The 23,599-nt window shown below is 40.8% G+C and overlaps 1 long non-coding RNA gene across 8 annotated transcripts in view; it reads right to left on the bottom strand.

Moving 5' to 3' along the window:
- Positions 1 to 19,724, bottom strand: part of LOC116572784 — a 75,023-nt gene extending 55,299 nt beyond the window's left edge. For all 8 annotated transcript variants that reach the window (XR_004278516.1, XR_004278513.1, XR_004278517.1 and 5 more), the window contains exons 1-2: positions 19,632 to 19,724; positions 19,431 to 19,495 (exon numbers count right to left, since the gene is read on the bottom strand). This is a non-coding gene — a long non-coding RNA (uncharacterized LOC116572784). The remainder of the gene's footprint in view (positions 1 to 19,430; positions 19,496 to 19,631) is intronic.
- Positions 19,725 to 23,599: the final 3,875 nt, after the last annotated feature.

Here is a 23,599-nt window from a genome sequence, read left to right as displayed (position 1 = left end):
CAGAAAACTATTAGTGACAACATAGAATCTCTAAGGGCAGAAGTGAATGCCTCCTGGGAAGAAGTTAAAAAATGCTATCAATGAGATCCAATCTAATATAAATATTCTAACACCTAGGGTGGCTGAGACAAAAGATAGAATTAGTGATCTAGAGGACAAACTGAGAGAGAAAAAGCATCAGGAGGAGGCATGGAACAAACAGCTTAGAAGCCATGAAAATAGAATTAGGGAAATAAATGATGCTATGAAATGTTCCATCATCAGAATTATTTGGATCCCTGAGGGGGTGGAGAAAGAGAGAAGCCTAGAAGATATAGCTGAACAAATTCTGGATGAATATTTTCTGAATTTGAGGAATGGAACCAGCATTCCTGTCCTAGAGGCAGAAAGAACACTTCTAGCTTCAACAAATCTAGAAAGACCTCAAGGCACCTGATCATGAGACTGACAAATCATAATTTTAGACAAGAGCTCCTGAGGAGAGCTAGAGGGAAGAGGTTCCTTACATACAGAGGAAGGTCCATCAGAATAATGTCAGACATCTCCACAGAAATCCGGCAAGCCAGAAAAGGGCTAACAAGACATATTCAGGGCACTAAATGATAAAAACATGCAGCCAAGAATACTTTATTCAGCAACGATGACATTTAAAATAGATGGAGAGATAAAGAGCTTACAACACCTGCAAGGTTTAAAAGAGCACGTGACCACCAAGCTGGCACTACAGGAAATATTAAGGGGGGTTCTAGAAAAGAAAGAACCCAAGAGTGACATAGAACACAAATTTACAGAGACAATCTATAGAAACAAGGGCTTTACAGGCAATACGATATCAATAAAAACGTATCTTTCAATTATCACTCTCAAGGTGAATGGCCCAAATGCTCCCATAAAATGGCACAGGGTTGCAGACTGGATATAATCATAGGACTCATCCATATGCTGTCTACAAGAGAAACACTTGGAACCTAAAGATACATCCAGACTGAAAGTGAAGGGATGGAGAAGCAGCTTTCATGCCAATGAGTCTCAAAAGAAAACTGGGGTAGCAATTCTCATATCAGATAAAAAGAGATTTTAAACTAAAGGCTGTAGTTAGAGATAAAGGCATTACATCATTCTTAAAGGGTCTATCCACCAAGAAGATCTAAAAACTGTAAATATTTATGCCTCCAATATGGGAGAAGCCAATGACATAAGCCAACTGTTAATCAAACTAAAGAGTCATATTGATATGAATACATTAAAAGTAGGGATCTTAACATGCCACTCTCAGTAACAGACAGATCATCCAAGCAGAAAATCAATACAGAAATAAGACCTTTGAATGACACATTGGACCAAATGGACCTCATAGATATATACAGAACATTCCACCCTAAAACAATAGAAAATGCATTCTTCTCAAGTGCACATGAAATCTTTCCCAGAATAGATCATATAATGTGTCACAAATCAGGACTCAACTGATACCAAAAGATTGAGATTATTCCCTGCATATTCTTAGACCACAATGCTGTGAAACTGCACTTAACCACAAGAAAAAGTTTAGAAAGAATTCAAACACTTGGAAGCTAAAGACCACCCTGCTTAAGAATATTTGGATCAACCAGGAAATGAAAGAAGAACTTAAACAATTCATGGAAACCAATGAGAATGAAGACACATTGGTCCAAAACCTATGGGGTACAGCAAAGGCGGTCCTAAAGGAGAAATACATAGGCACCCAAGCCTCCCTCAAAAAAAAAAAATGAAAAATCCAGAATACACTGGATTTCTTTAAACCTTAAAGATTTGGAGAACCAACAACAAATTAAGCCAACCCCATGCACAAGAAGAGAAGTAATCAAGATTAAAGTAGAGATCAATGAGATAGAAACTAGAGATACAGTGGAACACAATAACGAAACTAGAAGCTGGTTCTGTGAAAGAATCAGGAAGATCAATAAACCAAACTAATCCAAAAGAAAAGAGAGGACCCCAATTAATAAAATTATGAATGAAAGGGGGAGAGATCATGACTAACACCAAGTAAATAGAAACAATCCCTATGACCCTGCCATTGCACTCCTGGGTATTTACCCCAAAGATACAGATGTAGTGAAAAGAAGGGCCAATGTTTATAGCAGCAATGGCCACGGTCGCCAAACTGTGGAAAGAACCAAGATGCCCTTCAACGGATGAATGGATAAGGAAGATATGGTCCATATATACTATGGAGTATTATGCCTCCATCAGAAAGGATGAATACCCAACTTTTGTAGCAACATGGACGGGACTGGAAGAGATTATGCTGAGTGAAATAAGTCAAGCAGAGAGAGTCAATTATCATATGGTTTCACTTACTTGTGGAGCATAACAGAAAGCATTGAGGACATGGGGAGTTAGAGAGAAGGGGGTTGGGGTAAATTGGAAGGGGAGGTGAATCATGAGAGACTGTGGACTCTGAAAAACAATCTGAGGGGTTTGAAGTGGCGGGGGGGTGGGAGGTCGGGGTACCAGGTGTTGGGTATTATAGAGGGCACGGATTGCATGGAGCACTGAGTGTGGTGAAAAAATAATGATACTGTTATGCTGAAAATAAATAAATTAAAAAAAAAAAGAATCAGGAACTTATAGATACCCAACAAGAATCAGGAACTTATAGAAGTAAGCACATGATCAGATAATCTGCTAGTTTAGCTTATCTGAAAAAAAATAAAGATTTTTTTGTTATAAGCAAAAAAAAAAAATTATTATCAACAGTTATATGCCAATAAGTTAAGCAACCTAGAAGAAATGGATGTATTCCTGGAAACCTATAAACTTCCAAGACTGAATCAGCAAGAAATTGACAACCTGAATGGACCAATACCTAGTAATGAGATTGAAGCAGTGATCAAAAACCTCGCAAAAAAAACAAGAGCCCAGGACCTGATGGTTCCTTGGGGAACTCCACCAAACATTCAAAGAAGAAATAATACCTATTACCCTGAAGCTGTTTCAAAAAATAGGAACAGAAACAGAAGGAAAATATCCAAGCTCTTTTTATGAAGCCAGCATTACCCTGATCCCCAAACCAGGCAAAGACCCCACCAAAAAGGAGACTTTCAGACCAATATACCTGATGAATATGGATGTCAAGATTCTCAAGATCCTGGCTAATAGGATCTAAAAGTACATTAAAAAGATTATCCACCATGACGAAATGGGATTTATCCCTGGGATGCAAGGGCTTTGCAAATCAATCAATGGGATAGAACAAATCAATATTTGAACAAATATAGAACAAATTTATCCCTGGGATGCAAGGATTGATTCACAAATCAATCAATGTGATAGAATAAATCAATAAGAGAAGAAAGAAGAAACACATGGTCCTCTCAATTGATGCAGAAAAAGCATTTGACAAGGTATAGCATCCATTCCTGATTAAAACAACTCAAATATAGGGATAGAGGGAACATTCCTCAGCTTCATAAAACCTATCTGTGAAAAGCCCACAGCGAATATCATCCTCAATGGGAAAAAGCTCACAGCCTTCCCTTTGAGATCAGGAACGTGACAAGGATGTTCACTCTCACCACTATTGTTCAACAAAGTACTATAAGTCCTTGCAATAGCAGTCAGACAACAAAAAGAAATAAAAGGTATTCAAATTGGCAAAGAAGAAGTCAAACTCTTTCTCTTCAGAGATGACATGATACTTTATATGGAAAACCCAAAGGACTCCACCCCAAAACTACTAGAACTCATACAGCAATTCAGGAATGTAGCAGGATACAAAATCAATGTACAGGAATCAGTTGCTTTCTTATACACTGACAATGAAAATATAGAAAGGGAAATTAGAGAATCGATTCCATTTACTATAGCACCAGAGCCATAAATACCTGGGAATAAACCTAAGCAAAGAGGTAAAGGATCTGTACACGAGGAACTACAGAACACTCATTAAAGAAATTGAAGAAGACACAAAAAGATGGAAGACCATTCCATGCTCTTGGATCGGAAGAATAAACATTGTTAAAATGTCTATACTGCCTAGAGCAATCTATACTTTCAATGCCATTCCGATCAAAATTCCACCAGTATTTTTCAAAGAGCTGGAGCAAATAATCCTAAAATTTGTCTGGAATCAGAAGAGACCCCGAATCGCTAAGGAAATGTTGAAAAACAAAAATAAAACGGGGGACATCACATTACCTGATTTCAAGCTTTACTACAAAGCTGTGATCACCAAGACAGCATGGCAATGGCATAAAGACAGACACATAGACAAGTGGAACAGAGTAGAGAGCCCAGATATGGACCCTCAACTCTATGGGCAAATAATCTTTGACAAAGCAGGAAAAAATAAACAGTGGAAAAAAGACTGTCTCTTCAATAAAAGGTGCTGGGAAAATTGTACAGCTATATGTAGAATGAAACTCGACCATTCTCTTACACCATACACAAAGATAACCTCGAAATGGATAAAAGACCTCAACGTGAGACAGGAATCCATCAGAATCCTAGAGGAGAACATCGGCAGTAACCTCTTCGCGACATCGGCCACAGCAACTTCTTTCAAGATATGTCTCCAAAGGCAAAGGAAACAAAAGTGAAAATGAACTTTTGGTACTTCATTAAGATCAAAAGCTTCTGCACAGCAAAGGAAACAGTCAACAACAAAACAAAGAGGTAACCCCCGGAATGGGAGAAGATATTTGCAAATGACAGTATAGACAAAAGGCTGATATCCAGGATCTATAAAGAACTTCTCAAACTTAACACACACAAAACAGATAATCATGTCAAAAAATGGGCAGAAGATATGAACAGACACTTCTCCAATGAAGACATACAAATGGCTATCAGACACATGAAAAAATGTTCATCATCACTAGCCCTCAGGGAGATTCAAATTAAAACCACATTGAGATACCACCTTACACCAGTCAGAATGGCCAAAATTAGCAAGACAGGAAACAACGTGTGTTGGAGAGGATGTGGAGAAAGGGGAACCCTCTCACACTGTTGGTGGGAATGCAAGTTGGTGCAGCCACTTTGGAGAACAATGTGGAGATTCCTCAAGAAATTAAAAATAGACCTTCTCTATGACCCTGCAATTGCACTACTGGGTATTTACCCCCAAAGATACAGATGTAGTGAAAAGAAGGGTCACCTGTACCCCAATGTTCATAGCAGCATTGGCCATGGTCGCCAAACTGTGGAAAGAACCAAGATGCCCTTCAGTGGACGAATGGATAAGGAAGATGTGGTCCATATACACTATGGAGTATTATGCCTCCATCAGAAAGGATGAATACCCAACTTTTGTAGCAACATGGACAGGACTGGAAGAGATTATGCTGAGTGAAAGAAGTCAAGCAGAGAGAGTCAGTTATCATATGGTTTCAGTTATTTGTGGAGCATAACAAATAACATGGAGGACACAGGGAGATGGAGAGAAGGGAGTTGAGGGAAATTGGAAGGGGATATGAACCATGAGAGACTATGAACTCTGAAAAACAATCTGAGGGTTTTGAAGGGGTGGGGGATGGGAGGTTGGGGGAGCCAGGTGGTGGGTATTATGGAGGGCACGTATTGCATAGAACACTGGGTGTGGTGCATAAACAATGAATTCTGTTACGCTGAAAAGAAATTAAAAAAATTGAAAAAAAAATTCTACAATATCTTTATAGAAAAAAAAAAGAAAGTTCCTTAAGGAGCACCTGGGTGGCTCAGTGGGTTAAAGCCTCTGTCTTCGGCTCAGGTCATGATCCCAGGGGTCTGGGATTAAGCCTCACATCGGGCTCTCTGCTTAGCAGGGAGTCTGTTTCCTCTCTCTCTCTCTCTCTCTGCCTCTCTGCCAACTTGTGATCTCTGTCAAATAAACAAATAAAACCTTAAAAAAAAAGTTCCTTAAAAGGTGGTTTTAGTGGTAAATTCCATCCAAGTGTGTCTTCCCTACTATTTCAAGTGTCTTTTCCTTCTAGTTACAATCATTCTTGCATAAGAAGATCCTTTTTATATTGTTCAAAAGATGGTCAGCAATGAAGTAACCATGTCCTTGACCTTGTGAGTGTTATAACAGCAGGTAGGTGACTTAAGATGGCCCAACGGAAATAAGCTTGGGACTTTTATTTGATAGGGAACTTGACATATCCCCTTGACTACGAATCTATCACGCTGGATCTAAATGACAAACATTGAGCTCTGACAGTTCAGACAGATGTTTTGCTACTGTGAGAGAATGCAGTCCAAGAATGATGCTGGCAGAAAGGGAAGGCAGAAAAGAAAGCACAGAGAAACAGCTATGATCCTAGTGTCATTATGAACATCTAGCGCACAGCATCCCCAGAAGCCTGCCATACAGCCTTTCATTTATATAAAATACTAACATTTTCATTACTGCTTAAGCTGGTTTGAAGTAATTTTGTTACTTGCAACAGGAAGTGTCGAACAAAACCTACATTAGGACCTATTTTAATCACTAAAACTTCAAAATATTTTAATATATAATAAAGCAAACCCTCCCTCCATCCTCATTTATTATTCCTCCCCAAGCTCTTGATTTTTCTAATGCTTCAGTTCTTTTCAGGTAATACCTAAATAATTTTCACAAGTTCTAAAAAATTTTATCAGGGCTTTAATTGCTACAATTATTGACTCATTTGTAGAAAACTGACATTCTTCTAGTTGTCAAACTAGAAACATGTTCAATGCTCTGTTTGTTTGTATCTCTTCAATCTGAGTGGCTTAAACAGAAATGTATTGTCTCAGTTCATTCTGAAATCACACTTCCCCTTCAGTCTGCCCCATACCTGCCCCATGCCTCTGCCCCAGCAAACACCATACTTGCAGTGTTCGCTAATGATCTTTGAAGCAACTTTACTATGTCAATGCAACTTTACATGCCATTCACCCTGGATCCGCATCTGGGTTGTATTTCCCTTCTTGATAAGGATACCTGTCATACTGGATTAGCACTGCTCCCTCTTGCCTGCCGCATAATGATCTCATTTTAACTTGATTACCTCTGTAACAACCCCATCTCTAAATAAGTCAACATTATGAGGTATTGGGGGTTAGGGTACCAATATGTCTTTTGTTAGAAAGACACAATTCAATCCCTAACAGTCCTGAAATGATTTTGGATTTCTTTATACAGATTAGTATTTCTCAAACTGATGTTCAAGGATATAATCTTTGGTCTCCATGAATATGAGTTTAACTTTTTGATATTTCCAATTCCATATAAATCAATTACTTAAGGCAGTGCTGGTTAATTTCCCTTACTTGAAACAACACTACCACCTTGTCTAAGTTAAGGAGATGTTGCTAGGAGTCTGGGGAAGCCAACAGTAGTTAGGGTTCTGTGGGAAGAGAACCAGAGAGAGAGGAAAACTGCAGAAAGAGAGAGAAATCTCTGTGATGTGTGTAGGGTCCCCTCCAGTCTTTAGCTGGGTAATGATCAACAGAAGCCTGTAAGGAAAATACCTAAAGCCAGGAAAAAGAAACAAAACAACAACAACAACAAAACACCTGAAAGAATTTCCTCAGGCTGAGGGCAGAAGAGAGACAAGTCAGAAGAGGTTGTTAGAGTAAGACTGAAAGTGTGACAAGAACAGAAACCAGAGGTGTCTGTGTTAAAGATAGAATAGCTGGGACCAGAAATGCAGGTGACCTCTAGAAGCTGAGAATGACCTTGGCCAACAGCCAGCAGGGAAACAGGAGCTCTGACCTACAGCAGCATGGAAGTAAATTCTGTCAACGCCCTGAATGAGCTTGGAAGTGTATTCATCCCCAGAGTCTCAAGAGAGGAACATAGCCCTGCCAACACCTGGAGTTCAACCCTTTAAAACACAAAGCTTAGAATCGGCTGAGTCACACAGTGTCCGGGCTTCTGACCTATAGAACTATGAGATAATAAGTAAATGTTGTTTTAAGGTGTCAAATTTGTAGTAATTCATTCTAATAACAGTGGAAAACAAATACCAGGACAGACACTGTAATGCAATGATACAGCATCTGAGATGACAGATATGTGGGATGGGATTAACAAAATTTGGAGTGCAAAAGAAAAGATGAGGAACTTGAAGAAATCACAATGAACACTACTGAAAGTAAATAATGGAGAGAAAAAAGACTGAAAATAGAAACTTTACTTAAAAAATGAATAAAGCACAGGGCGCCTGGACGGCTCAGTCATTTAAGCCTCTCCCTCTGGCTTAGGTCACAATCTTAGGGCCCTGGAATGGAGCCCCTCGGGTTCCCTGCTCAGTGGGGACTCTGCCCCTCCCTCTGCCCCTCACCACCCATCCTCCTCCACTGTGCGCTCTAATAACATCTTAAAAAAACCTAATAAAGCATGAAAAAGTCTATGATCATCTCAACAGATGCAGAAAAATGATTTAACAAAATCCAACAGCCTTTCATGATGAAAACAAACAAGAAATAGAGAATTTCCTCAACTTGATAACATCTGCAAAAACCCCTCAACTAACATCATAATTAATGATGAAAGACAGAATGTTTCCCACCTAACATCAGGAACAAAATTGAAATGTCTATTCTCACCATTTCTATTCAAATTTTATTAGAGGTCCTAGCCAGGGAAGGTATGCAAGAAAAAGTAATAAAAAGCATTCAGGGTGTGCCTGGGTAGCTCAGTTGGTTAAGTGTCCAACTCCTGGTTTCAACTCAGGTTGTGATCTCAGGGTCATGGGATCAAGTCTGGAGTCAGGCTCCATGTTCAGCAAGGAGTCTTCTTGGGATCCTCTGTCTTCTCCCTCTGCTCCCCACCAAGTCTCTCATTTTTCCTCTAAAATAAATAAATCTTAGGGGCACCTGGGTGGCTCAGTGGGTTAAGCCTCTGCCTTCGGCTCAGGTCATGATCCCAGGTTCCTGGGATGGAGCCCCACATCAGGCTCTCTGCTTAGCAGGGAGCCTGCTTCCCCCTCCCTCTCTGCCTGCCCCTCTGCCTATTTGTGCTCTCTCTCTCTCCCTGTCAAATAAATAAATAATATCCTTAAAAAAAAAATAAAAGGGCAACCAGACTGAAAAGGAAGAAGTAAAACTATCCATATTCACAGTAGACAAACCTAGGGGATAGAGATGTATTTCCACCCACGCACACTTACATCTTCACCCACATTTATTTCTGTATTTCTACATATTGAAAACTATGAATTTACACAATATCTCCAACTTCAGTCCAAAGCCAGAGTTCATTCTAGAATCTCACCTTCCACATTTGTAAGTTTTTTCTCCAGCAGTTAAAAACCTGGGTCCCTTCATTCTGAATAGATTTATTAGATGGATACTTTATGTAACCAATTTCCCATTGCCACATCATCCTCCGTTTGGTCCCTCTCCTTGCCTCACTCAGATTCTGATATTTCCACCACACTGCTTGTGCCTATGTAGCCACTCCATGTCCAGTCACTGCTGCTACCAGCTTGGTCACTTTCCTCCAACCTGGACACCTTCCTCATCCCTCAATAGCCCTCTCTCGCTGCTCCCATCCTCCCTCGACTTCACTCTCACTCTCCCTTGAAGTTGTCATCTTCACTTCTTTGGAATGCCTACACCCCACACAGAGATGCTACCACTGCCCCCTCTTCCCCCAGATGCCCCACCTAATGGTTTTGAGGCTGAATTATTAAGGAAGGATAGATAGGAGGAAGGAAGGGAGGGTGGAGGGGTTCTTTGTCTTCCAACTATTCCTCACTTTCCTGCCAATTCATCAAAGCTGTGTAATAAGATGAATTTCCTACATAATGATATCTATAAAGATAATCGCATACACACCATGAACCAGAAATTCCACTAGAGAATACCCAACTGTACATATGTGCACTTAAAAAACGTATACAATAGTTTTCACAGAAGCATTTTTTGTAATAGCTAAACACTGCAGAAAAATGTCCTTCAACAATTCAATAAACAAATCAATTCTACATTTATGTTCTATATTCGCATAATGGAATACTATACCTCAATGAAAATGAATGAACTACTACACATGGAACAATATGCATGCATCTCAGTTGAAAGAAGCTAGATCTAGAAACAATAAATACTGTATGATTCCCAACAGGCAAAAATAACCTAAGATTTTAAAATCAACTTGGGAAGAGGAGAAGCTTTGTGACAGAGCGGACACAGGCTAGCTTTTAAAATGCAAGTAGGGTTACATTTCTTGATCTGGGTGGTTATTATACAGATGTGTTCACTTTGTGCTAATTAACTATGCAATCACTGGAGTATTTTTCTCTATGCATGACATGATTTAATAAAAATGTTTAGTTAGGGCACCTGGGTGGCTCAGTCAGTTAAGCATCTTCCTTCAGGTTAGGTCATGATCCCAGGGTCCTGGGAACGAGTCCTGTGTCCGGCTCCTTTCTCAGCCAGGAGTCTGCTGCTCCCTCTCCCTCCTGCTTGTGTTTTCCCTCTCGTGCTCTCTCTCAAATACATAAATATTTTTAAAATGTTACTTTAAACCAAAGTTGTTTTTTGTGTTTTATTCAGTGTTTTTATTTTTCCTAGGACAGATGATCAGGATAGCTACCCTACTTATACCACCAGATAGGAAATCCACCCCCATCTGTACTTTGTATGAGCACTTAGCACTTCACTGAAACATTTCTACAAAGACAAGGCAAGGTGTAATCAGAGCCAGGAAAAAGCTACTGAACAGAGCTAAAAACATGCAGCTTCTCCTAGCACTGAGTTCTAGGCTGGATGCTTGTCTCCCAGGGAATCACTACCAGAGTTGCTTAGCAAGGAGCAACAGGAAAGCAGTCCTTCAAAGCATGTTTGCTGGCCTCCAGACCCCATGTTCGGCTCCTAATATAACTGCCATCCAATTATGGTGCAGCAAGTAGAGACAATCTGACCACCTCCCTGAAAATGCACAAATGAACGTGGGGCAGGACGACTTCTTGCTGGGGTGGACATGGTAGATATCACCTCTTTTGCATGACTCTGATTTTATTCTTTCTCAGTTGATGTTTTGAAACTTGTCTGAAGGTCTTCATTTCTGTCTCCTATGAGCATGGTTTCTTTTTCATCCCTGACTCTCAACCCCTTAAAAAAAAAAAAGACTGTGATGTCTGTCTGATTGTTGAATACTTTGGGGTTTAATTTATGTGTAAGGATGGGTTTTTGTAGGTACTTTAATACACATCTCCTCTAATGAGGTTTTTTTTTTTTTTTTAAAGATTTTATTTATTTGACAGAGAGATAGTGAGAGAGGGAACACAACTAAGGGAGAGGGAGGAGCAGGCTTCCTGCTGAGCAGGGAGCCTGATGTGGGGCTCCATCCCAGGACCCTGAGATCACGACCTGAGCCGAAGGCAGATGCTTTTTTTTTTTTTAATTTCTTTTCAGTGTAACAGAATTCATTGTTTATGCACCACACCCAGTGCTCCATGCACACCCAGTGCTCCATGCAATACGTGCCCTCCATAATACCCACCACCTGGTTCCCCCGATCTCCTACCCCCTGCCCCTTCAAAACCCTCAGATTGTTTTTCAGAGTCCACATTCTCTTATGGTTCATCTCCCCCTCCAATTTCCCTCAACTCCCTTCTCCTCTCCATCTCCCCATGTCCTCCGTGTTATTCCTTATGCTCCACTAATAAGTGAAACCATATGATAATAGACTCTCTCGGCTTGACTTACTTCACTCAGCATAATTTCTTCCAGTCCTGTCCATGTTGATACAAAAGTTGGGTATTCATCCTTTCTGATGGAGGCATAATACTCCATAGTGTATATGGACCACATCTTCCCTATCCATTCGTCCACTGAAAGCAGATGCTTGATGACTGAGTCACCCAGGCATCCCCCCTCTAATGAGTTTTCAAGCCTATCTTGAATGTAGGTACTAATTTTTGGCTTGGAAAATGAGAAGAGGAAGAGGCTAAACTGCAAGTTCTATTTACTTTCTCTGTAGGTATTTGGATTATTGTGGTGTACATCCCATTGGATTAGCCACAGAAATCCCAAAGAAAGGATGTAGCTAACTTGTCTTTGTGGCTACTTAAAGTTATTAATACTACTAAACTCTCCTTTCAAACTGTATTTCACAGTCCTATTAGTTATAAGCAATAGAGCAGAAACCTTAAAGATTTGGCATTAGGTAGCCCAGGATGTGAATCTAGGCATTGCCCTCCCCTTTATCCCTCCCCTCAACTTCATAATCCATTCATTCATTCATTCAGCAGATAGTTACTAAATACAACTGCTATTGTACTATGAACATAGGTGTGAATGAAACTGAATATGGCACATTTCCTCACCCTTTTAATCTCACTTTTCTCTACCATAGAATGAAGACTGAACAATGTCTAACCTCACTTCACTGTCATGAGACTTAAATGAGATTAAGATGCTAATGCTACTATGTGCCTGAACAATGCTCAGTAAATATTAGTCTTTATCATATCTGTTAATAATCTGTATCCATGCTTCAAACAGATGGTAAATCAAATGCTCTGAATTCTCCATGCTGTTTTTGTTGACTGAGTGGTTTAGAATACTGAAAAATCTTACATGATTAGGGTTTCTGGTTACATTATAATAATCTTCACAATGGCATTGTAATAAACTGTGTGTGCATCAACTATTCTTCAATAGTTAAGAGAGAGTTTATGGTCTTTTTTTTCATTTACTTTATATTTGCTTACTGGAAGCTGAAAACCTCTAAAAGTTTCTCTTGTGTTCCTTAACTGGAATCCACCTTCCATGATTTGCATTTGATATTCCCAGGTCAATTACAAAGCATTTTGTATTTTTAAAATTTTTAAAATCCTCTTGATAAGAATTTATTAACTACATTTATAAACATGTTGGCAGTCTGGTTTTATGTAGAATCCTCCCAGAGCCTTTCTCTCTCTCTCTCTCACACACATACACAGATCAATCTTACCCTATTATTATCAAGCTTAGCCTGAGCTTTTTGCCATGTCTCCAATTCCAGAAGAGCAAAGGTTAAATTTCTCAATTATTATTGAAGCAGGAGAATAAAATCATGGCTTCTTTTATCCTTAATCATTTTTATTGAGTAACAGCTAGATGTATCCATAGCTTGCAGCTAAATCCCTCATTCATATAACTATGCCCTTAGCATAACCTTCTTGTCCATATCGCTTGCAGCTTCTAAAATAAACTTCCTAAATTGCCTTTGTTTCTTAAGGTCTTGACCTTGCCTATCCCTTTCTCAACATTTTATCTTCTCTCTTCACTGCCTGTACTGTCTAAGGATGATTAATCTCACAAATATTCTTTCCTAGTTTCTGCCCTACCTCCAACATTCTGCCTCCAACACTTACATACCTGCTTCACTCAGTCCTTCTCGGGATGAATCACCCTTCTGACTCTCTTTCTCCACAGTGTCATCTGCGTCATTGACTTTCTTCAGCTATCCATTGTCTCAGGTTAGAAAGAGCATAGACAAATACCATAAGGTCTGTTTTCCCAGAAATTGTAACAGACTTGAAAGTTTTCTTCAGGCTTTAGACTGACTCTTTTCAGGTAAATACCCTACTACCTTGCGCTAATGTCAGGCTCTCTTCCTGAAAACATCCTCAGAATGAGAAATCACAGCTGGTGAAAACTGCAACCACATGCTTGTAGTTTATATAGTTAAGTAGCTCACTTTTCTGTGGGCTGGAGGATTGTTGTTTTTCCTCAGGGCAATGCATCGTGTTCTTTCATTAACTTAGATGGTGAAGGTCATGTTTTCTCTATAGATCTGAATGTAAACCACCTCCTTCCAGTTACCACGGGTGTGACTTTTAACCAGAGTGGAGTAATTGATTTCTGAAGACACTCTGGCCTTTACATATTTGCCTGTCTTACTGAGTGTAATTCATCATGTTTTTCAAATACATGATTAGCCACAATGTGATAAGTATATAAATCAACTCCCTGCCCTCTAGAGTCTTGTGCATTTAAATTTAGACTCTAAATTACTTTTGTTATGCTGAAGAAATATAAAAATGCTCTATCTGAATCACATGTGAGCCACTTCTGAAGCAGACAGTGGTTTTCTGCATTGCCAGAGGAAAATATTTTCCCAAATACATTCTGTTTGGTAAGGAAGCATTCATTTTCTCTGAACCTCCATCATCTTGGGTTTGAAGTCCCCTCATTCTCTACTCTAAACGGTATCGAAGTCGGTGGCAGAAGCTTTCCAGGCAGCCACTAGCTTCCACAGGACAGTGTTAAAGCAGTGTCATGCTTTAAGCAAACTCCTGATGCTTTATGGGGGGAGGGCATTTCATTGCTGCTTGACTCCATGACATGCCTGCTTCCCCAAATCAATACTCCTCTTAAATGTGTGCTATGGTATTTTAAAACACAAGTTCAAATCATTTTGGAGGATTTTACAATATTTCTTTGAAATAATTGACAGCACCCAGACTGTCATTAAATAGTGCTGAGAATCAACTAATTTTCCTTCTAAACTTCAGATCAAAATGAGGGGCACCAGATAAAGGATTTGAAAAAGGGCTGTATCATTTGAAATCACATTGGAAGTAGAACATTAAAAGGGCTGAAGGTACAAATTCCAGTCTGATCTCTAGTGCACACCTCCCTTCCTTGTGCATCCACACCAGGCATCTGCTGGCACTGGGCTGCTACTTCCTACAACACCTTGCCTGGATCATGCCACAGACCTGTTGCTTCCTGCTCTGGGCTTTTCTCCCTTGGCAGCATAACAAGCCTGAGGTTTCTATCACCTGTGAGGTTATAGGTGATACACCTGCTACCCCGAAGTACAACCCGAAGAGTTAAGTCCTATTGATGAGCGAGCCTTCTGCTTGAAGGCAAAGCACAAGCTGACACCAGTAACCTCCCCACATTGCTCCACTCCTGGGTGGGACATGTGTGACATTCATCCAGAAATCTCCCAACCATCTTAACGTTAATACCTTGCTAGAGGGGAAAACAACCTTAACTTGGCAATGGCAAGACCTTTGGTATCTTACAGGTTGGTCCTCTTTAACATATGGAAGTTCTTTTGAAACCCCCCTTTCCTTACTTCTCCCAACTTCTAAATATATCATCACTGCTCAAGACACTGGCACAGCAGTTCCTTTTGCCCACGGGTCTTTTCCCCTGCTTTAATAAACTACCATTTTGCACCAAAGACACCTTAAGAATTTTTTCTTGGTCGTCGGCTCCAGCCTCACCCCACCTATATTCCAAAAACACATCACTATAACCAGGGATAGGGAACCAAGGTCAATGGGTAAATGCTGCCTCCTACTTCCCTGGAAAAGACATTCAGAGCCACAGATCGGAATGATCCTCAGGAAATGCAAGTGTTGCCAAAGGCTGAAATCAGATTCGTGAGTCTGATGCACAGTAAACCAATCGCTGAATTACTGGGTTGGAAGCAGAGAAAGCTTTATTACCAGGACAGCCTAATGAGAAGGCAAGGGATCGATCCCAAATGTGCTTTGCCCTGTTGAGCCTAGGAACAGTTTATATATGATCAGCAAAGCATGTGGAGGTCAGGGCAGGACCTACACAGACCTCAAAACTTGTCCAGGTTATAAGTTGTTGTTGGCATCCTAGCACCATCTGGGACTTCTGGTTTGTCACATGTTAACCTCATGCCTGATATCTGTTTTGCAAGACAGACATTATCAACCAGCATCCTAACCCTGGTCCCTGTACTTAACTTCAAGAAAAAGAACAAAAGGACAAGGTTAATACTTCTTGCAAGAAGGTAGAGAAATGCGCCCAGGTGCAGCAAATGAAGTTACTGGAGGGAGGGCCTAGTAAAGGTTTAAGGGAATGTAAGAAATATATCTGAGTTCAGAAGGATGGAGTCCCTGTGCATTGGAACAGTGGTTAACTTGGCAACATGCCCTAGCATTGGTTTTCACTCCTTCCCTTACTGAAAGTGTAACCCCTCTCCGTCTCTCACTTTTGTCCTGCCAACATGGAAACTACTTGCCCTGAAGACTTTGTCTCTGTTTTCACCTCAGAGGAACCCTGGCTAAAACACCAATGGTTGACCCAGTTCAAAAACGGCTCATTTAGATCAACTGTGGAGTTTGGCCTTCTCTTCCTACCAAGTCTCTCCTTTGGAGAGCAAGGGGAAGGACACAACTAGTTATCAACAGAGGATTCATAAGACCACCCAGTTACAGAGACAAGTTAGGGAACAAAAGATTCACAATCTAATCATGCTCTCCCGAAGGAAAGCAAATCAGTAATTAGGATAAAATCTCCAGAGAGGGTGCGGGGAGAAGGGAAATGACTTTAGCAAATGCATATTTAATGACTTAGCAAGATAAGATAATTAGGCATAGTTGACTGAACTGTAGGCAGGAGGGGGGATGGAGGGAGGGGGGATGGAAAGGCTGTCACAATTGAGAAATCAAAGCTCATTTATAATGTAATTAAGTCTCAAGTGCTACTGTGGCCCAAAGAGATTTAACTTTTTAGGAATTTTAATCTTTGACTCAACTTTTGAAAAGCTGGTTATATCTAAGCCTTAAAGTGAGTCAGCCATGAACAAAACAGAGAGGCATGTAGACAACCTGTTGCACTGGGAGGTGGGCATTCAGCAGCAGAAGCGAGACCCTCTGAACATCAGACTCTTGATTTGGGCTCAGGTCATACCTCAAGGTTGTGGGATCTGGCCCTGCATCAGGCTCTGTGATGGGCATGGAGGCTGCTTGGGATTCTCTCTCCTTCTGCACTGTACTGCGCACCATCCCGCCCCCCCCTCCATATCATGTGCTCTTGATTTCCAAAAAAATGGAGAGAGAGGAAGGGAATTTGAGGCAGGCTCTCTGCTAAATGCCTGAAGTGCATTCCCTATTCAACTCCTTCTACAGCAACCCTTGGAAGTAAGTATCCCTAACCCTATTGCACAAACAAGCTGAGGGGCAACTGGAATGCTCCAAATTTGAGACTTCGGGACTTGGGTCCCAGGGTGTGCCCAGCACACACTGACTATAGCTTGACTTTATTTCTTGCTGAAAGGGGAGGAGGATATGAAGGTAACATTGATGTTTTTTATATTCCTTTTGTAAATGGCATATAGGTTGTATATAAATTGGGTGAAATGTCTTTAAATCCACAGACTGAGGTGGGATTGTGGCACTGAATTTCCTACAGGGAGAAAATAAATGCACTGCTCAAGGTTGGCCAACCATTCACCTTCCCCTGGCAATCACAGATTTTATGGAAAACTAAAGAATTAATGTTCTAGTTTTCTTCACAGAGCCTGCTGAGTTTACTTTGAGTTTGTGTCAATTCCTGTGAGATGAATCAAGTCAGAAGCACTAGATATAAAGTTTCTGGACCTACTGAGTTTGTGGACCTGAAAGTGGGGGATGCCCCAGTTCTTTCAGTAATTCCAGGCCTGGTCGGCTGGCCATAGCCAGTCAGGCCCTGAGTTCCAGGCAGAGCTTAGCCAAGGCTGTGAAAGTAGCTGAGCAGTGGTGTGAGGGAAGCCCTAACCAGCAGGAAGGAGTCTGACAGAGTTATCACCACTTTAAATTATAAGTCCACATCAGTCACATATCAATAAACCCATGAGGAAACTATTTATTCAAAAACTATTTAGGAAATGGTATCTATATACTGGTTGCTATATATACACAGATTGGTATTAATAATGAAAAAAATAACAGGTAAAATCTATATAGTGTATACTGTGTGCCAAGTACTATTCTATATATATATTTCTAAATATATTCTAATCTATACACACAAAAAATATATAATCTAAATACATGTGATCTACATATATGCAATCTATATTATATACACATATTCAAAATATGTATTTTAAATATCTGTATTCTAAATACACATATTCTATTTAATATATAATCTAAACCTATATAATCTATATAAGCTCCAAATATGTATGCTATAACATAATCTATATATATGTTATATGTATTAGTATATATAATCTATATATCTCTATATATTTTAAACATATATATTCTAAATATATATCATATATAATCTATATATGCTTTAAATATATATTCTAAATATATGCACAATCTATACATATTCTAAATATAAATATATTCTAAATTTATTTATTTACTTCTCACAATAACCCTATCATATTACAGACAAGGAAACCAAGACAAAGAGAGGTGAGTAGCTCAACAGAGAGTAAGACATCCTGAAAGAGTTCACTGGGCAAAGAACACACGGACCAAGAAACCACCCAATAATGGGATAATGCTTATAGAAACATACAGGAAGTGTGGTAGGAAGAGACTATGGTATGATTTGCACCATCTGGGGGAGCTGGGAAGGTTGTCAGGCCAGTGACATCGGTGTAGCTCTTGAAAAATGAAAACCAGCTTTCAGAAAAGGACAGATAGGCCATAAGAGAAAGAGGTCATACAATCTACAGCAGCTTCATTCATTACTGGAAACAACTGAGATGTCCTCCAGTAGGTGAATGGGTAAATATAAATGGTGGTCCATCCAGACATGGAATATTATTCAGCAATAAAAAGAAATGAGCTACTAAACCATGAGAAATTACAGAGGAAACTTTAATGCATATTACTAGGAGTTTGGGGAGAGAGGGGAATAAACAGGTGGAGCACAGAGAATTTTTAGGGCAGTGGAACTATTCTGTGGGGTACTGTAATGGTGGATATACAACATCAGGCATTTGTAGATAATGTACAATATCCTAAAGAGTGAACTGTAATATAAGCTATGGACTGTGGTTAATAATAATGTAGTACTACTGTTGGTTCATCAATTGTGATAAATGTACCATATTAATACAAGATGTTAATAATGGGAAATTGTTGGGGTGGGAAAAGAGAATATAGGATAACCCTCCATATTTCCTGTCAATTTTCTATAAACCTAAAACTTCTCTTAAAAAATGAACCCTGGAAACACCTGTGTGGCTCAGTCAGTTAAGCGTCTGCCTTCCGCTCAGGTCATGATCCCAGTGTTCTGGGATCAAGTCCTGTATTGGGTTCCTCGTTCAGTAGGAAGCCTGCTTCTCCCTCTGCCTGCTGCTCTGCTTCTCTTGGACAAATAAATAAATAAAATCTTTTTTTTTTTTTTTTTAAAGATTTTATTTATTTATTTGTCAGAGAGCGAGCGAGAGCGAGCACAGGCAGACAGAGTGGAACGCAGAGTCAGAGGGAGAAGTAGGCTCCCTGCCGAGCAAGGAGCCCGATGTGGGACTCGATCCCAGGATGCTGGGATCATGACCTGAGCCGAAGGCAGCTGCCGAAACAACTGAGCCACCCAGGCGTCCCATAAATAAAATCTTTTAAAAAATGAACTCTGTTAATAGAGGGGGGGGAGGACAAAAAGCAAGTAATACAGTGCTACAGAAAGAGGGCATCAAATCTTCAGTGTACTTTCAAAAACCTAAATTAAACTTGTGAGAACAGATGCAACATTAAAGCCATGAGTAAGTTACAACTTACTTTAAGAGCTAATCTTTCTTGTCATTGTTGGCTTCAAGGTGTGAAGAAAATGAAGATTCCTTTGGCTGCAAGTAAAATAAACCTAAATTAGAGTCCTTCAAGGAAAGGAAAAGTATTAACTGCTTACAAGGGTGTCACTTCTGGGGCCGGTGAATCAGAGGTACAAAAAAGTCACTTTAATGCTTCTCTCTTCTTACTTACTTTCTCTCTCTCCCTTCCCCCATTTATTTTAGTTGGTTGAGTGCAGGATGCTTGGTTTCTGCTCAGGGCCTGATCTCCCAGCTGTGAGTCTGCTCCACCCTCAGCAGCAAAGTCAGCTTGAGAGCCTCTCCCTCTGCCCCTCCTCCCACTCACATGTGTGCATGTGCGCACACGTTCTGTCTCAAATAACATAAAATCTTTAAAAAAAAAAAAAAAGACAAGATTCAACTTCAGGATTCCTCAGTTTCCTTCCAGTTTATTTCTCAGTTTCTTTCCCTTTCTGCCCTGTGAGGATTATTCCTGCCCATCCAGGTACCCCTCCGGTTACAAGAATAAAGGGAGGAGAGGCAGTAGGACCCTCATTAATCCATTTTTTTTTATTGTGCTAGGACCAAACACTGTGCTTCTAATGCTTTAAGACCATTTTTTGAGGGTCATCTTGACAGAGCAAACAATGGAACCCCTGTTGGCATGGGTATCAAATCTGACAGTTTTAAATCTGGGGCTTCCATGACAGAGATAAATGAATCAAAAACAAAAAACAAAAAAGTACCCGTGTTTTCATTTTTTCCCTTATGCATCTGTAGATTTTCTTGCTGATCCCCAAAATCATGGACCAGGCCACAGCTTAGGAAATAGAGTCTGCCTAGTTAAGAAAGTGATGGCTGAGGGTCGTCTGGGTGGCTCAGTGGGTTAAAGCCTCTGCCTTTGGCTCAGCTCGTGATCCCGGGGTCCTGGGATCGAGCCCCACATCAGGCTCTCTGCTCAGCAGGGAGCCTGCTCCCTCCTCGCTCTCTGCCTGCCTCTCTGTCTACTTGTAATCTCTGTCAAATAAATAAATAAAATCTTAAAAAAAAAAAAAAAAAAAAAACATCTTATGCATGCCAGAAATACACACAATATTCCTGAGCTGGAAGGAAACTGAGGAATCCTGAAGTTGAATCTTGTCATTTTTTTTTTTAAGATTTATGTTATTTGAGACAGACAGAGAACGTGTGTGCACATGCACACGTGGGAGTGGGAGGAGGTGCAGAGGGAGAGGCTCTCAAGCTGACTTTGCTGCTGAGGGTGGAGCAGACTCAGTGGGGAGATCAGGCCCTGAGCAGAAACCAAGCATCCTGCAGTCAACCAACTAAGCCACCCAGGTGCCCCTTGTCAGTTGTTACCATCAGAAAAACAAAGCCATGAAAGGCTACTGTGTGAGGCCACATGGCTTGTTTCTGACAAAATTTCATGTTTTTTTCTGAAGGTTTATTAAAAACAAAAGCCAACAACAAAATCAAAGAAAAACCTTATCATTGTTTACTTTTAGTAAAAGCAAAACTAAACAGAATGATTAAATTACTTTTAAGTCTAATTTAACTTTTTCCAGACCTGGCCAGCTTAAGGGGCCTACAGTAAGTTATAGTCCAAATCTGTTGTCATTTACACCTGCATGAGTAATGTGGGGCCTCTATTTTCTAAAATATCATACTCCTACCCAAGTATTTCTGATCCATGCTCTCTCCTGTCTTCTGCTTCCCACCCACCTGGGGAGCTGCTTTGCAACTGCCTTGTCTGCACACTGAGGGAGTTTTGACCTCTGTGCCAAGGCCACTGTTTCAGGACTGGTCCCAAAGCACTGCTGGCCTTTGGTGGTTCCTGATTAACTAAAGCCATATTGGAGAAACAGAGGTCATCAGGGCATCCCAGGGACAAGGCTCGGCTGGGCAGGAGAGAGCTGAGTCTAAGACCAAAGTGAGGGGAGTGGAAGGGGTGTGTTGCGTATTTTGTAAGCAATGAATAGCGAACACTTAAAAAGGAGAGGAAGAAATCAAATTTGCGTTTTGGGAATGCCACTTCAGCTATAAGGATAGTTATGCAGGCAGGAGGGATAGACTGTGAACCAGGGCAGGACTAATGGGATACTGAGACTAACCAGATAAAGAGGGTCAGATAGCCGAGCCCTGGGTTTCTGTCCTAGGAAATGGAGGCATGTTGGTGCCACCAAGAGTGGAAACATCCAAAGAAGAGGGTCAGAACAGGGCAATTTTGGTCTAATTGCTTGTGGCGTTTTTTTGTGTGTTTGTATTAATGGACATTTGCTTGACTGGAGTTGTGATTTCATACTGTGACTTCTTTTCCCCATTAAAGATTGCTTTTAATAAAATAACATGTGCTAGTATTTTGTTTTCTCATAAACATTTATCTTTCACTTATTATTTGTCAAATAAGTCAGGAGGCTTTTGAGGCCACTCCTGGGTTTTGAACATGACTGGGCTGAAGGAGGCTGCTTACCTTCCTGTTTGCTGAGGGGAGGGTGTGCTTACAGTGTATGAATGCTGAAACACATCGGATTTTGATTAAAGGCTGCCTAGACGCCAATGGGAACTGGATCACTAATGACGAGCATTCTCCTGGTGGCATCCACTCATTCGTCAGCGAGCACCTGTGTGAAGCTGCTTTACCAGCAGCTGTGCTTGGACACTTAAAACAGACTGACAGCACCTGTTTTCCAATTTCCATCAGGTCATTTACAGGGCAGCGGGGGCACTGCCCCCTGAGGACTAACTGCTGCGGGATCAGCGCTGTGATGCAAGCTTATCAAACATTCATGCTTCCAGTCATCAGCTGTCCATCGATTACCAGTGCTGGTCAGACCTGCGCTGCTGAGACAGTAAGACAATGCTATGGTCCCTGTCCTTGTCATTCCGTCCACCCTGCTTAGGAGTCATTTGGTACTGCCAGCTTCTTCCTTCTCTCACTTTGCCTCAGTGGAAATGGATTCAGCCAGTGCAGTAATTGGCTCGCACTTTCAAACAGGACAATGAATAAAACAAGCATTTGCCCCATGGGAACTCAGCCTGGGTTCCAGGATTTGACTCCTATCTCTCCGTACCAGATCCTGCCCCAGGTAACCTTGAGACTGCCTGCTTTCCCCCTCTGTCTGTTCTTCACTCAGTGGAAGTTTGTTTGTTGTCCTTTTGTTTGAAAGTGAGAAATATTTATGTAAATTGGTTTCAGTCATGTAAAGAAGATTTAATTGGTCACTTAAAGAGTCTAATCTTTTTCAATTCAGAAATTGGAACTGGATTATTCCTGTCTGGACCTAAACTGCCTGCTCTGAGGAGCACTGACTGAAGTGAGTGCTAATCCCTTTTTTGGTAAGACACCCCGGAGCCAGGAGTTCCGTCTTTTCCTACTGCGCTCATCCACCCTCAGGGAACTGTGTCGTCCCCTTTACTTGCAGATGGGAGAAAGGACTAAAATTTCACTTCCCATTCCTCCCCTTGAGGGCAAAAGAGAAGGAAATAATAGGATTGCACGCTGAAAGGAAAACCCTAATTCTAAACAATTCCATTCATTCGCCTAGGACTATGTACTTGGTCCCTCCAGGACTGGGAGGCTGGGAGGGGGAGGTCTGTGAGGAGCCTGGGCTCTAGCCAGACTGGGAAGGAAGCAATCTGGGCGCATATCTTAAGTTTGGGAATTGACAGTCTGAAAACTGATTCCTTTTACTTCTGTTTGGAGCTTTGTATTTTATTACCCGCCTTTAATTTTAAAGTACTGCTTCTTTGGGAGCACCTGGGTGACTCTGTGGGTTGAGCCACCCGCTCTTGGTATCAGCTCAGGTCATGATCTCAGGGTTCTGAGACCAGCCGCTGCGCCCCCCACCCCCGCCATCCTCGTATTTACGCTCCTGTTCGGCAGGAAGTCGGCCTGAGATTCTCTCTCCCTCTACCCCTCCCCCCACTGCCACGTGCTGTCTCACATATTTAAATAAATATTTTAAAAAGTACTCTTTTTAACCCAACTTTCTTACATATTGGTTTTTTTTGTTTGTTTGTTTAGTTTTTTGTTTGTTTGTTTTTGTTTTTATAAAACAGGCAGCCCACATACCCAGCAATTCCACTTGGGAGAAATTCATCCAAGGGCCTAAACAAGAACTTCAGTTGCCTCCATTTTGACCTCAGACGGTATTTTCTAGG

This window comes from Mustela erminea, chromosome 14 (assembly GCF_009829155.1).
Source record: "Mustela erminea isolate mMusErm1 chromosome 14, mMusErm1.Pri, whole genome shotgun sequence".
NCBI lineage: Eukaryota > Metazoa > Chordata > Mammalia > Carnivora > Mustelidae > Mustela > Mustela erminea.
The sequence above is the reverse complement of the archived record's forward strand: the minus strand, read 5'-3'. Positions and strand labels throughout refer to the sequence as shown.